This window comes from Etheostoma spectabile, chromosome 4 (genome assembly GCF_008692095.1).
Source record: "Etheostoma spectabile isolate EspeVRDwgs_2016 chromosome 4, UIUC_Espe_1.0, whole genome shotgun sequence".
Lineage (NCBI taxonomy): Eukaryota > Metazoa > Chordata > Actinopteri > Perciformes > Percidae > Etheostoma > Etheostoma spectabile.
The window spans coordinates 7,893,327-7,907,610 of NC_045736.1; the positions used below are offsets into that span (position 1 = coordinate 7,893,327).

Sequence of the window (14,284 nt, forward strand, 5' to 3'; positions counted from 1 at the left end):
CTTTATGAAAAGCGCAATGAGATAACTGTTGTCGTGGTATAGCTCTACGTAAATAAAATTGAATTGAAATTGAATTTAATTAAAATGAGGTTAAAACTCAATCATTTAATGTTAGACTGATATTGTTAACATAAACTATGTATTTTTACAGTGCATGCTATTAATTAGACCTGTGTTATGTGGGAGATATTCTGTAGAAAATTATGCTTCATAAAATGCTGCAGTTGCTTAACATAGCCTATAATTACTGATGGAAACAGCACCGAACAGGACCTCAATGCCCTGCAATGAGCGGTTTGTTTGGCTGAACATACAACCCTGCCTAAAGGATATTTACTGTGCATCAGGCATTGCAAGACAAAGGCTACGAGAATCATTAAAGATCACCACCCGGGAACTATGGCAAGCACTTTTAACATTTAACAAAACCACATTTCTATCTGTAATTACATTTTAGATAGCCATAATAGCATTTATCCTGGATAAATTTGTATTCTCACTAGTTATAATGGTAATCAATGAACTCCACAATAACAGTTTTACTTGTAGAAATTGTATTTCAAGATATCTACAACTTTGATTGTACTGGTGAAAACAAAATGAAAGATGTATAAATTGTTTTAAAATTTTAATTGGCAGTTTAAACAGTTCATTGCTAGACTGGATATTTATTGCACATATCCATAATTCAACTCTTCCTAGTCAAAAAGAGCAATTCAGGTATCCACAATGACATTCTTTCTATCTACAATTGTCATTTCAGATATCCATGTCTGTTGTGGTTTGGTGTTTTGTTATATATATTTTGGCGTTTTGTTATATACTGTATATATTTTGTCCTTTTGTTAGTTTTCGGTGTATGTTTTAGTCCTTGTTTCCTCCCTGGTCTGGTGTTGTAGTTTCTGTCTTGTGTTCCCTTGTGAGTGGCTATATGTTCTGTTTCCTGTTTTATTTTGATAGTCTGGTTTTCTGTGCTGTCTTGTCTTTCATTTTATTTCCTGTGTTTTCCCGCTCCTGTGATTACCTGAGGTCTTCCACCTGTTTCAGGGCCCTTGTGTCACCTGCCTCTCGTTACCTCATTACCCAGTGTATTTAGTGTCTGTGCTCCCCTTGTCTCTTGTCAGATCCTATTGTGCCTTTCTTCCAAATGGTGTGTTCCACGTTTGCCTTCCCTGTGATCTGTCTTCCCTTTGTGAGTCTTACCAGTTCTGTTTTTTTGATTTTCTTTTTCCTTGACCTTTTGGATTTTTAAGATTTTGGCATTTGGATCCCTGTGTTTCCTTTGAGTCTTTTTGTAAAATAAACCCTCAGCTAAACACTCTCCTACCTGCCTGTTATCTCTGTGTTTGGGTCGTAATTCCACTACATTCATAATGTCATTCTTACTGTCCAGAATGAACATTCCAGATATCTGCAATAGAAATATTAATAGGAACAACTCCAATTTCAGATATCTATAATACAATTATCACTACTCTAATTTCAGATATGCTAAATGAAACAAATGTTCCAGATATCGATATTGCAATTTTGACTGTCCAAAATACATTCTGACTAGTAAAAATGTCATTATGGATTTAAACTGCAATTTTACTAGGAAAATACAATTGTGGATATGTATAATAGTAATGCTTCCCATCCAGAATGTAATTTTATATATCTAAAATAGAAACGGACGCAGTGTTTGAAGTTAAGTAAAACGATAATAATGAACGCCAAAATTCATTCAAAAAAGTGTCTTGTAGATCTCTAAAATGGGAGTTCTGCCTAATAAGAATTATATTGCAGATATCTGGAATATTTATTCTGGATAGGAAGAATGACGTTATGGATATCTGAAATGACAATTGCAAACAAGAAGAATATTATTGTGGATATCTGAATTGTTCTTTTTGACTAGGAAGAGTTGAATTATGGATACCTGCAATAAATATCCAGTCTAGCAATTAAATGTTAAAATAGCTTTGCCATACCGGACACACCAGGCCAGCACCACAGAAATCTACCCTCAGTAGCCTACACTAGGACCCTAGACTGCCCCTCACATCACACACATTCTATAGTTGATGGGATTAAATTTAATTGGAATTGCACCTCGAACGATTTCATGTGATGAATGATTAATAACACCAAACCTGCATGGCTTTCCAACTAAAGAGAAGTAGGCTACGCCTATTGAGATAAAACGGCACATATGTACATGTGTACATATACATACGTTAGGTATTATCATAGACAGTAGGGTATCATCTAACGTAATACCTACACAACTCTACTATATCCTGAACGGCTCCCTTCGAATGTGTAGCCTGTACGCCGCTGACGTAAACTGTCGGCGAGGGGGAAAAAAAGTGACGCTGACACACATACAAGCCGGAGCCGAGAAGAGGGAATAGCGTTTTGTTTCTTTTTTGTTTAATTTGTGTACTTTTATTCTTTAGCGTTTTGTTGTTATTTCGCGGTATTCCTGTTACGGATTTGACTACCTTGCTCCTCAGCGCTTGCCATCTATCGTTAACGTTCATGCCACTCTCCCCTCACGCGGCGCTACTTTGACAGTCGGGGTCGCAGTTAACCAACTCGAGCTAGCAGCTCCATTATATTATTAGCGTTGGTAAGTCGTTCGGAAAGCTAGCTAGCTAACCTTACCTCCTTCTTTGAGACCTGACAGTGCTAGTAAAGATTTATAACAAGGTTCACCACACTGTAAACATATGCTACTTGGTTGGCTAAGTTTTATTAACGTGGGGTTGCTAGCATACATTGAAAGGAAAAGGCTAGCTAGCGGGCTAACATTAGCTATATGGCTAGGTGCTGTAGATGGCTAATTATACTCGCCAGTGGAAGCCTGGTGAGCTAGCTTTTGTTAGCGTGTGTGCAAGCTAATATTTTCAGTCAACTGCATAGCCACTGCTCTGACCATTCTACCATCTGCTTTCTACAGATAGTTTGAAGGATTCTTCACACGGACTCACGACAAACAGCCAGCAAAACGGTGAGTTGAACCTTTGAGATGGCTTGAGATAACTTATATTAATCGATAATCAATGATTTTCATAACGTTATGATAAGCACCATATTTAAAGTCCGCGTTCTCTATGCCTGGCACGAGAATCAGAATAAGAAAACCGATTTATTATCAAGGAGGTTTACATCGACAAGGATTTTGACTGTGTGTTGTAGCGTTAAATGCATACAGTAAACAAACATATTAAAAAGGGAATAAACAATAAAGCAAAGTGCTGCTACTGTCAAAAACATAAATACAGTACAATACATTCAATAACAGTTACTGAAACTCGGTAAATGAATGATTATCTGGAGTGACTGGGAATGAAGTGATAAGCTAGCTAATTATCTGATTGAAAATTGTTTGCAATCACGATTAAAGCCCACCTTAGCTGGTGACAACAAGGTGTCATGCGATTACACCCTGGCGTGTATATGGTTGTGTCCCCTGATAGTCAGAAACAACCTTAAAAATATTGTTTTTAATTATATAACAAATTTACCGGAAATTACAAACCCATCGTTTATAATGTAGTTGAATGTTAGTTGGTTATGAGGCTGAATTGAAGTGAGCTTATTTAGAAATCGTTGATGGGTGCACCGTATTTTTTCCTGCTTTTTTGTCCTTTTCCAATCACACCTATGATGACAACTGGCCTTTCTTGGCTTTAGCGCAACATTTTGATACGCAAGCTGAAAATAGATGGCAAGCCTGTTGTGTCAAACTAGGTGGGATCACAGCACAGGCTGTGATTCAAACATCTGCTCTGGGAAAACAGCCTGTGTGTCTGAAAACATAAATATTCATTACAATTGGCGTTGGCCAGTCATGTGATGCAGAGAATTAGCAAGGGGCAGGCAAGGACTGCCAATGTGGTTACATTTGATATTGAGACTGTCTTGAAAATATCACAATTTGTCAGTTTGTGTATTTCTTGTGTAAATCATTGTTATACACAAGGATTTTTTTTGTGACAGATTTTTTCTTCATCTGTACATTAGGCACCTATCTTTCCTAAATATTAGTGAGTCAAACTGCTGGTGTATGGGTAGTATCATTGAGAAAATGATTGTCCATAGTGAGATCTGCTGGAGGTGAGTCATTGAATCAACAGTTTGCTGTTGCTGAGGCCAGCTATGAGAAGGATGGCGTATGCTGCTTTGGTGTTAACATGTTTTCCCTTTATAAATTGTAGAAACTGACATTTTTGGGGGACAAATGCAAGTATTTATGCAGATATTTCATTGTATTCTTTTTTTGGTTTACAGGATGCATGACTATGAACAATTGTTTATTCATACACCTGTAGAACATGTTAGTTTATGCGTTGGATTTAACGTTCTTGCTTTTACAGTATTCACTTCCTACAATCAAATATTTATACAAACCAAGATGGTTGATGGAAAAGGGATTTAAATACTGTATTTTACATGGCGATGTAATTTGAAATAGGCAGCTATTGTCTGATAAGACATGATCAGTTATTCGTCAGCAAGGTATCTGTCTTCTTCTGTCTCTGAATTTCTGTTTGCAGCAGCATGAGCAGAAGAGTGGCTTTTTCTAGAGAGATTTGAAGAGCTATTTATAGATCTCTGTCAGAGAACCAAGCGTGGTGCTGTTGCTCCTATTTCTTGCTTCTCTTAACCAATCCTGCTTCTGTTTTGCTGTCTCTCTCCATCTTCTTTGTTTTCCTCTTCATTTCCAGTTGTCTTTGTTTTCTGAGCTCCCTTTCTCTTGATGTTTTCCTCTGTCACTGTTTTTCAATCCTCTGTTTTCCATATCTTTCTGCTTTGATAAAAATTATTGATCTGAGCAAAAGGGATGCAACTGGTAACATGGCCTTAAGATGCTGACACACCAGGCAGACGGCAAAGATCTAGTGGCGATGAAGGCCTGTGGCTTGAACACCGCAAAGACTACAGTTAACGGCCAACTAGTATGAATGTTCTGCGCCTGTGTGAGAGGTAATAACTCTCTGTGCCATCAGGCGGCAGCATTCTATTCATCATTCAAAAAAGGAAACTGGATATCCAAACTGTTGCCATGATACATACAACAAAACAGCGTTTGCCTGAAACAGCCATCAGCAGCACAGAGCCAGGATGATGGAACGCCGGGAGATGGCTAGCTAACTTGTTCATCTCCCAGGCTTTCATCTGTTTTCTTGGCTGAGAAGTCTCCCTGCAGTGTTGAAGCTAGCTAGCTAGCTAGTTAGCTAGCTTGCTAATTCCACCCACTGCTTTCGCACTACAATGGTTACAGAAAATAAGCCAAACACAGTTGTTGCTCATCTAACAATAACAATGTGCTTACCTATGCTGGGACAACGATGTGTGAATTAAACATTACGTTGTTAAATTGTTATATATTCAGTGGCCGGCTCAGTCTAGCACCAACCAGGGTGCAGAGGGAGATACTTATTTAAATTAAGTTTTGAGAAATAGGACATTATTCTATTTTTATTGGGTATTGTGTAGGTATGCAGATCTTTTAAATGACAAAACAAGCAGACGAGGGTTGCCAAAACTTAAAACTTTTAGAATGAGTACCTATTGGCTTAATACAAGAGTAGCTTTATTTGTTCAGTTTTGTGTCAAAATAAGCCGTAATAAGTCAATAAGTAACTGGTTATGTTCAAACACAATTGTATTTAGTGAAGCCCTGTTATGGCTTTTTTTTGCTGTTTGTAGTTTTTGGTTATTATTTAACCAATTTCATAGTGTTTCTTTATAAATTTACTCCAGTTGTGTGCTGTGTGTAGAGACTGACACATCTTGTGATTGTACTCGTGAACATTTTATCTGTGGTATCTTTGGCAACTGATCCTTGCTTTACTCCTCCCCTTTCTCCTTCCTGCCTTCTATGCCCTTAACTGTCTTCTTTACTGGCCTGTAAGAGGCTACCTGGCTGCCCAAATCAAATGCAGAAGAAGCTTCTTGGTTTGAGGCATTAGGTGGCATTAGTGCAGGCCATCCCCTTTATCCCAGTCATGTGTTCAACCTGAGACTAACCTTTTTCCATGGCCAGTGTAGGATGATTTCATTGGTTGGATTCTCTTCTTAACTTGATATCTCAGTTGTGTGCTAAATGTCATCCATCCATTTTCTGTAAAGTTCTTAGCCTATGTCGTTTTTATTAAATAACGTTTGAAAAACCTGTATAACCTGAACACCAAAGAACAATATTAACTATGCAAATTATTAACAAGACACCCAAGGAAAATAAATAAATATCCAAACACTTCCGTTTTTTTGTAACAAATTACTGTTGAAAAACAAACAGAACTAAACTCCATTGTGGAGATGATTCAAGCATGTTAAAAATTTTAATCAAGGTCTTTTACATTTACAAAGTAAATTAAATGGCTACTGTTTCACAGTACTGTGCAGGGTCCGAAATTAACACTTGCCAAATGTGGGGGCGGGCTGACACACAAACACGAACACTGGCGCACACACAAGCCATTGCCTTTGTTTTACTGATTGCTAGCGTTTAACTCAGACTAATTAATTATCTAGTAAGGTGTGATTTCTGGCCAGCCTTCCAAAAGAAAGCAAAAGAAACAGAGTCTCAGTTTGTACCGGTGTTGATCTTTTTTAGTGCATTGTCGGACACACGCATTCACTTCTCCTGAAACCGCTTGCGGGACTGACACACAAGTCCACAGCGGCCCGCGGCATGTATGTCCGAGCCCGTCTCCACCGCTTCCACCTGCAGGTTGTCAGCTGTGCGTCTGCCTGGTACGCAACTTGCGTTTTAAGCGATGTGATCTTGTAATTTGGACAGAAAGGATAACTCTCTGAGTTGGAAGGGGTGTTTCGCGATTCTGCCTTCTCATAGCGCGACACAGGTTTGTGGATCTGAGTGTCGCGCTTTTGGTTTCATATCGCATATTGTTACAGCCCTACAACCAATATTTAACCAGCGTTGACTGTCAAGAACCAATTGCAATATTGTAAAGACGGGCAATACTTAAAAACCACCAACTTACAGACTTCCATAGTAATCCCTAAAAGTGAATTGCTATAAATTTAGACGTACAGTGGGACCTTCTACCTGACTCATTATGCACATATCAACGCATCTATGGGAGACTACAGTGGTTTTCCATACAGCAAAAAAAGTAAATAGTGTCACTTGCCTTGTCAGTGAACTACAGCAAGCACCTATTGATGGTACCTCACCATAAAACTTAACTCATGGTTGCTCTTTATTCTTTTTCTGCTCCCTTCTATTATATTTAAAACTTTGCCAATGACAAAAAAGTGTAAAATATCTATTCTATATTTTAAATATAGGCTAATTCAGTGCACAGAGAGGTTTGGTCATCATGGTGTTCCCGTAAAGGGGTGTTTATGGTTGCCTTATTATGGACAAAGTGCAAAAATAGGGATTCCAATATTTTGAACCTGTTTTTTAGAATGAACATCTGAACATTATTTTTGGGTAGTACTGACAGCCCTATGTGTATTGGATTGATCAGATGAGATCAAGATGAAAAGTGAAAAGACCATTCTGTGTGTGCCTTCTCTACAGTTGTTTGCTTGCTTTCCTCACTACCGTTTTTTTCTCGTCTTGCGCACTAGTTCGCTTAAGCTGAATAGCCAATCAGATGGATTCCTCTCACCGACGTCTCTGAGGCCGGAAAAAACCCAACCAGGGTCAATGAGTAGCGACGGTGCGTGACACACAAAAACTAGAGTGACGGACACTCACTGTTGGCCTAACTTGGACCCACGGCCGCGGATCTCTTTGGTGTGTCAGCACCTTTAGGGCACAGAGCTATGGTAGAAAATGAGTGGTATAGATGCAGTGACACACTGGCTGGTAATCAAAAGAACAACTGTTTTTTTTTTAACATGAAATAAAAATTGCTTATGTTATCATTAATTAATTTGTTTCCTAACTGCATTGCAAGTTATAGGAGCTTCATGGAGACAGCTAATGTTAATGTTAGTTACCCTTCAGCTGTCGGTCAGGTTCCACCTATTTCTAATAGCTGTATTCTCAGTAACAAGACACTGCAAGAAACAGTGTGCTAATAAACCTCGAAAGACGTGGTGACATCACCGCTTGGCAAAGTTATCAATGCTGTTAGCAAGGTTTTCCCTCCCTACCATTAAAAGGCTTCGACGCAGCACCCAAGTTGTTTTCGGCACCACTTCAGCTGAAATAATGTAAAATCAATGTAAGAAACAAAACTAACTAAATGACTTTTCTCAGATCTAATTCTTTATTTTTTTTAAATGGACACTGTACATTCTTTAGAAGTACAAAAAAAGTAAAACGGTGTTTACCTGAGTTAGCTTAAAAGATAGTTTAAAAAGAATTATAATCACGATTATTTTGGTCAACAATTACTTATTGATTTTTGGAAAGATGTTGCAATTATTAAATTAATAAAACACATCAGTTAAACAAATAACAGTGAAAACACTTTCAATTGTGAATTTTCCTTTTATACTTTTTTTCTTTCATTCAGAACACAAGACAAAATAAGATAGGGCTCTTCCTTAACTGAAAGGAATGTGGACCATCCGAAATTTTAAATCTCATTTCAATAATTACAAAATCAATCATCAAAGTTTTTATTTAAATTACCATGAACAAATAGAAAGAGGTGAATCAGTCACACCAGAAACAACAATGCTGTCCTTAATAAGAAGTTGGTTTTTGCATGGGCCCCCAAAAAGTTACAAACGGCCCTGCTAGCTGGTGTGTCTAAATGTTGGAGGAGCTGCTGGATAAGGTCTGTTAAGATGCACCTGTCCAAGTGAGATGCGCAGCATGATACCAAGGACAAAATGCGATGCTGAGATGTCTTTGCAGTCTTATGTCCCATAGGTGATGACGAAGGGTAAGCGTTAACGTCAGTGACATGATTTGAGCTGTTGCAAAGTTTTGACTCTTAACGTAACATAACATTAACATTATCACTGTAAATGCCAAAGGCAGCTGCCGACTCCTTAGCTTTTAACTACAACGTTACTGTTAACATTAAACATGCTAATATTGGCAGCATAACTGGTTAAGTTACCAATATCGTAAACAAGCAAACAAACAATTAACGTTTACAAAGTTGCTAGCAAGCTTAATGTTACCAACTTGAGTTTAATTCCCCGCAGCCGTTGTCAAGTCAGAGGCTGGATTTATTGCAAGTTCTGCTTCAGAGCTATTTTGGGATACAAAATGCTGCAAGAAAAAACATTTTAAAAGTGGCAGGTAGGGATGAGTACGTTTTTAATATTTTACACACCACACAAATATAACACGCATTTTGAATCGCCTTGTTGCTGAAATGTACTACAGAAATAAAGTTCCCTTGCCTTGCCCTACAACCTCCAGCCTATCAGTCTGTCACCAGGGCATAGAGAACGCTTTTTTGGCTGTCTGTCTTTACCACTATGTTTTTATTTCAGCAAACGCTGTATGTGTGAAGTTTTATAAACTAACCAAACTTGCGACCGCTTTACCGACATGACGTGATTCACTGTGACTTGAGCAAGCTGCAGAGGCAACATAGTCTTGCATCATGTGTCGGAGCTGAGCTCCGCTCTATGTGAAACATGCAGGGAGGACCGAGAGCTAGTGTACTATGGTACCAAAATTCAGCATCAATTGATTTAACTAAGTGAATTGGTCCTTGGTAGTACGACGTAATATTGCACTTGTGTAGTGATATTGCAAGACAACTTTTCACCTCAATTAGACCTATCACATTTTTCTGGGACGTAATCTTGTCACACCTCTACCCACAAACTCAACCATCTATGAGATGGACATATCTGGACAGACATCCCTGCTACCTCACCTATTTGCTTGTTGAAGTTTCCTTTGATGCTGAACTTTTGACTGCCTCTTTTCCACTGAGTTTTTTAGCTGGTGTTAGCAGTGAGGGTGCTGCAGGGGAAGATGCAAATACGTGGTCTTGTGGGATTAAGGTTTTTCCGAGCTAATGAGGTGGTTTCATTAGTTTTCCCAACTATCTTTCCTTCAAAACCCCCCATTTTTAATTTTTTTTTAAACATCGCAACAGTGCTCTGTTTCACGAGCAGTTGTCAGTACTTTGAGCTCATTCAGTTTGTCCGGACACAGGCTACAGATAAAGACTTTATATATTCCAATGAAATGGATATTGATGAATGGGGACTAGTGTGTGCTTGGAGTCTCCTCTGCTTGCGGATGTAGGCCCATGTCCATTTTTTGGTAAAAGAAAACTACCAAACCTTAAATTGTAGTGTTGTGAAAGAAATGTATTTACTGCAACCTTGTATAGGGATCTTGCCATTGTAAAGTGACATACTAGCTGATGCAAGCAGCCCTTTTAACAGCTGGGCTTCTTGTGAGTCCTGGTCTGGCTGTCATTGCAATTATATTGTTACACAGAGGCAGAGAGCAAACAAGATATGTAAGAGAGAGAGAGAGAGAGAGAATTCACAAGAAAGGGAGGGTTAGAGGAGAAGGGAGCGGTGCAAACTGTGCGCATAATAGCATAAGAGCAGTAGAGAGGGAGTCAGTCAGGAAGCAAGGTTTGCTGTCTCCCTGTAGTGGGTGTGCTTCATTCAGAAAAAGAGAGGGGGCAGTCAAGAAAGAGTTGTCTATCCATTTTCATGAAACCCATTAACAAAACGGAGCTGTTAGTACCTACAGACAGGAAGGAAGAGGGAAAGCGTGAAGACAAGAAAGTAGAATGAGCTAAAGAGTGACAAAGGTAATCACACCTGAAATTTACATGCTGCGGGACATGGAATTCATTCATCTGTACTACGTAAGATAGCAAGATAGACTTAATGTCAGCACTGTCTTGCTCTAAAGCGCTTTCTGCTGCTGCAATACTGTGCTTTTATCTTTGAGACGCCTGATCCGACTTGGCTGGAGATCCACAGAGCTGAACTCTAAATACAGTAAGTGTGTGTGTGTGTGTGTGTGTGTGTGTGTGCCTTTGTCAGTGAGTGTTAATAATTTGTAGGTGAGATGTAGCTTGTTCATGTGCCTTTCACAACTCTGAGATTTAGTTCAACATGCAGCTATTGCCACTGTTATAATTGTCTCTTATCTTGGCACTTTTCATTGTTGCTCTTTAAATCCCTGTGGCAATTCTATTTAATTATGCCTTAGTAACAGTGAAAAAATCATAATAGGGCTTGCTGGAAGATGGTTTCATATAATTTGCAAGTTCATTCATATCAGTGTGTTTTAATAGGGAAGGAGAGCCCTGATTGGTTTTATGTATATGTTTTTACACATTAAAGGCTAATTTATGCCAGTGGTCAGTTTATGTTTGTAAATTCTTTTATAGACGTGCAAAACGTGAAGTAAATGCTAAAGTGATGAGGAATTCCCTTCCACTGTGTCATATGTGTGGGAGGAGGGAGGGTGGTGGAGGTTGCCTGGTAGGGGTAGAGAGTCACTAAGAAGTAGGCGTTGCTCTGCAACACTGTCCTACTGAGGAGGCAGGGAGGGGTGCAGTTAAAAAGGACAACCTATGGGCTTACATAAGGCTGTATGTGGGAAGTCCTGGGTTATGAGACTCTGAAGTTTATCCTCAATGATCCTCTTGGCTTGAAGGTGCATTCAGGGGTTATAACAGCCGTTTATGAATGCATCAAAAATAAGAAATCTCCTTTTGATTTCTTAAGACAATATACTGTATATTTACACTGTCGGTGCTTTCACCATTTATTTGTGTAACGCAATGTGCAAGAATAGAGAGGAGGTGAAAGAGAGCCAGCACAAGAGTGAGAGAAGGCACAACAGCAGAGCCCTCCTTGAATTAAAAATCTGCTGCTATTAATAGCAATCGGTCATAATGGCCTCAGCATTGTTTTAGTGTTAGACCTGGCTTTTCCCTCTCTTTATCTGTTTTGATGGTTATAGCCAAGCAAAATCATACTCACAATACTCATTGCTTGTTCCTTTTATTCCTTTTTTTGTTCACTCTACCCGGCCCAGATCTTTTTTTGTGCTGGATATGGGCTGTTTATATAATGATTGCCTGCCTATTTGTGTATGTGTGTGCATGTCTTTCAGCATTATAATAAATTAAGATGCATCAGTCCTCAGTGATGCACCCTAATCCAACTAGCTTGATGTTTATAAAATTACAGTGATCCCATGATTCAACGGCCATGTCAATTAGAAATGCAAAAGACAGACAACAACCACAACAACCCCCAAATTAGATAGAAGCTGCCCATTTGGTGTAAGGTTGCCGGATCTAATGCTGTCTTCTTCCTGATATCTGTTAGTCTACATGTTAGCCCCTTTCTTGAGCACGGAAATAAATGGATGACTGAAGTGGCTAAAGCTAGCTGACCGACATAATGTAGTCCATTTTTAACTTGCATTAAGAAATTGTTGTGCATCCTTGTCTGTGCGTGTGACCATTACCGGTGTTGTTTATGTCTTTGTGACTTGAGTTCTGCTCCCCAGGTAGCTGGTGCTCCTGCAGCTTCACTCCTGCATACTAATTGCCAATGCGTGGGAAAAAGACTTGAGTATGAAAGAAAGGAAGCCCGAGAGGGAGAAGAAGGGAGGAAAAAAATCAATATCAACCCCTGGAGTAACTGCTGCTGTAATTGCCTTTAAGTCACAAGGTTCACACTTTCTTATCCAAAGCAATTAAAAAAAATCCTCACATTTTTGTTTAGATTAACAAAGTCAGATGAAGAAAATAATGATAGAATGCTTGAAAACCTCAATACTCTCTTTCAGACAGTGGCATCCACTTGTCCTTTATCATAACCTCCATATTATAAAATGTTTTGCTTCCTCAACTTCCACTATAAACTTTTTATATTTGTTTCAAATGCATGTTTGTGTGTGCTGAATGTTTCTGTAAATCCCAGGGCCTTTATTTTGTTGATGTAAATATGTCAGTTTACTGAATTGGAAGACCACAGCAATGTAAACGTAGTGGACACAATGCAGATGTTACATTTTAGTATCTAGCAGGGATGTGAAAGATCTGTGGGAAACTACACCCATTTTCAAAATTCATACTAACTCATCAAGGTATTCATATGGTCTAACACAGTCCATAAAAATCCAGAACCTTAAGTACTAAAACTAATTTATTATGTCATGTGTCAAATATAAAATGTGGAACTGCTCTAAAGACAATTTTGTAGGGGAGTGCGTCTACATAGAAGATTAAAAATAAAAAAGGATCTTTTCTAATATGAACCATTCTTTGTTAATCTTTAATGCTTTACAAACACCAAAGCAAATAAGCTGTGACTCTTCTGAAGTGATTTTGGAGAGGGAAATTAGGTAGAAATACATTGGTTGACTAGCATGACACGATTGTTCCATTAATCAGGTGATTTAGTTTGTATTTGCAGTGAACGTAAAAACACTGACTACTGTAGCTTTAGTGACTACCCATCGAAAACTATGTGCATCACTGTGTCAGCGGTAGCTGCTCCCTACTTTTCTACACACGGAGAACCCCATTTCCCATAACAAACCCCGTCGGACTAACGTCGTATACACATGGTGCCCACATGGCTACCTGTCTTAAAGGGGAAGGGTCGGCCGGATATGTAAAAGAAGAACGGTGAAAGTTTGCTTTTCTATCAAGCAGCATAAAAGTTTTAACATCAACATTGCGACGTCCTGCAATGGGAATATCGCGCATGTGCACACTGCGATGTCAATGCTAAAACACAATAGTGTTGAGCCCTACCTTACAACATATGTTATAGCCCATCTAGCAGCTGAGCAGGCAGAGAGGGCAACTCGGCAGTTTGCTAACTTGTTGCTCTCTCTACCAATATGAGCAGCTCTGTTTTAGGCAAAGAAACGGACATGTGGGCTAATATTCAACCGTGCCGTTTTATTGGAATAAAGCTATAAACAGAATGACACTCTGCTAGGCTAAGGTGCAATGGTAAACATTGCAGCTGTAACGATAATGTGTCTACCTTAGCTGAGAACAGAAAAATGTCTTTGCCTTCCCTAACGTGTATGTTGTCATGTGTCATGAAACATTGCCCTCCCAAACTCGCAAAAGGTCGAATTTGCTCCATCTTTTAATGAGTTTTGTTTAGGAAACCTTAAATCCATGTCAATGTCATCAGACAAAATTTATGTAATTAGAATCAATGAATCCATGTCATTATACACAACGTGGTCATGCACACGTGCAGGCAAATGTTTTTTTGCGGTAAAAATGGTGATGAAGTCAGACCCGCGGTAGGCGTCACGTGACTGCGGTAATGCGGTAACAGTCCCAGCCCCTCCTCTCAACCCTTGTGTTGTCTTCCCATTAAC

At 39.0% G+C, this 14,284-nt stretch overlaps 1 protein-coding gene across 18 annotated transcripts in view; it reads left to right on the top strand.

Moving 5' to 3' along the window:
* The first annotated feature begins 2,320 nt into the window (after window positions 1-2,320).
* Window positions 2,321-14,284, top strand: part of r3hdm2 (R3H domain containing 2) — a 79,175-nt gene continuing 67,211 nt past the window's right edge. For 17 of the 18 annotated variants that reach the window (XM_032513422.1, XM_032513431.1, XM_032513427.1 and 14 more), the window contains exons 1-2: window positions 2,321-2,614; window positions 2,945-2,995. The gene's annotated coding sequence lies outside the window, so the exon portion shown is untranslated. Of the gene's footprint in view, window positions 2,615-2,944; window positions 2,996-10,536; window positions 10,915-14,284 lie in introns of those variants that run through there. The other variant, XM_032513423.1, reaches the window with a different exon arrangement.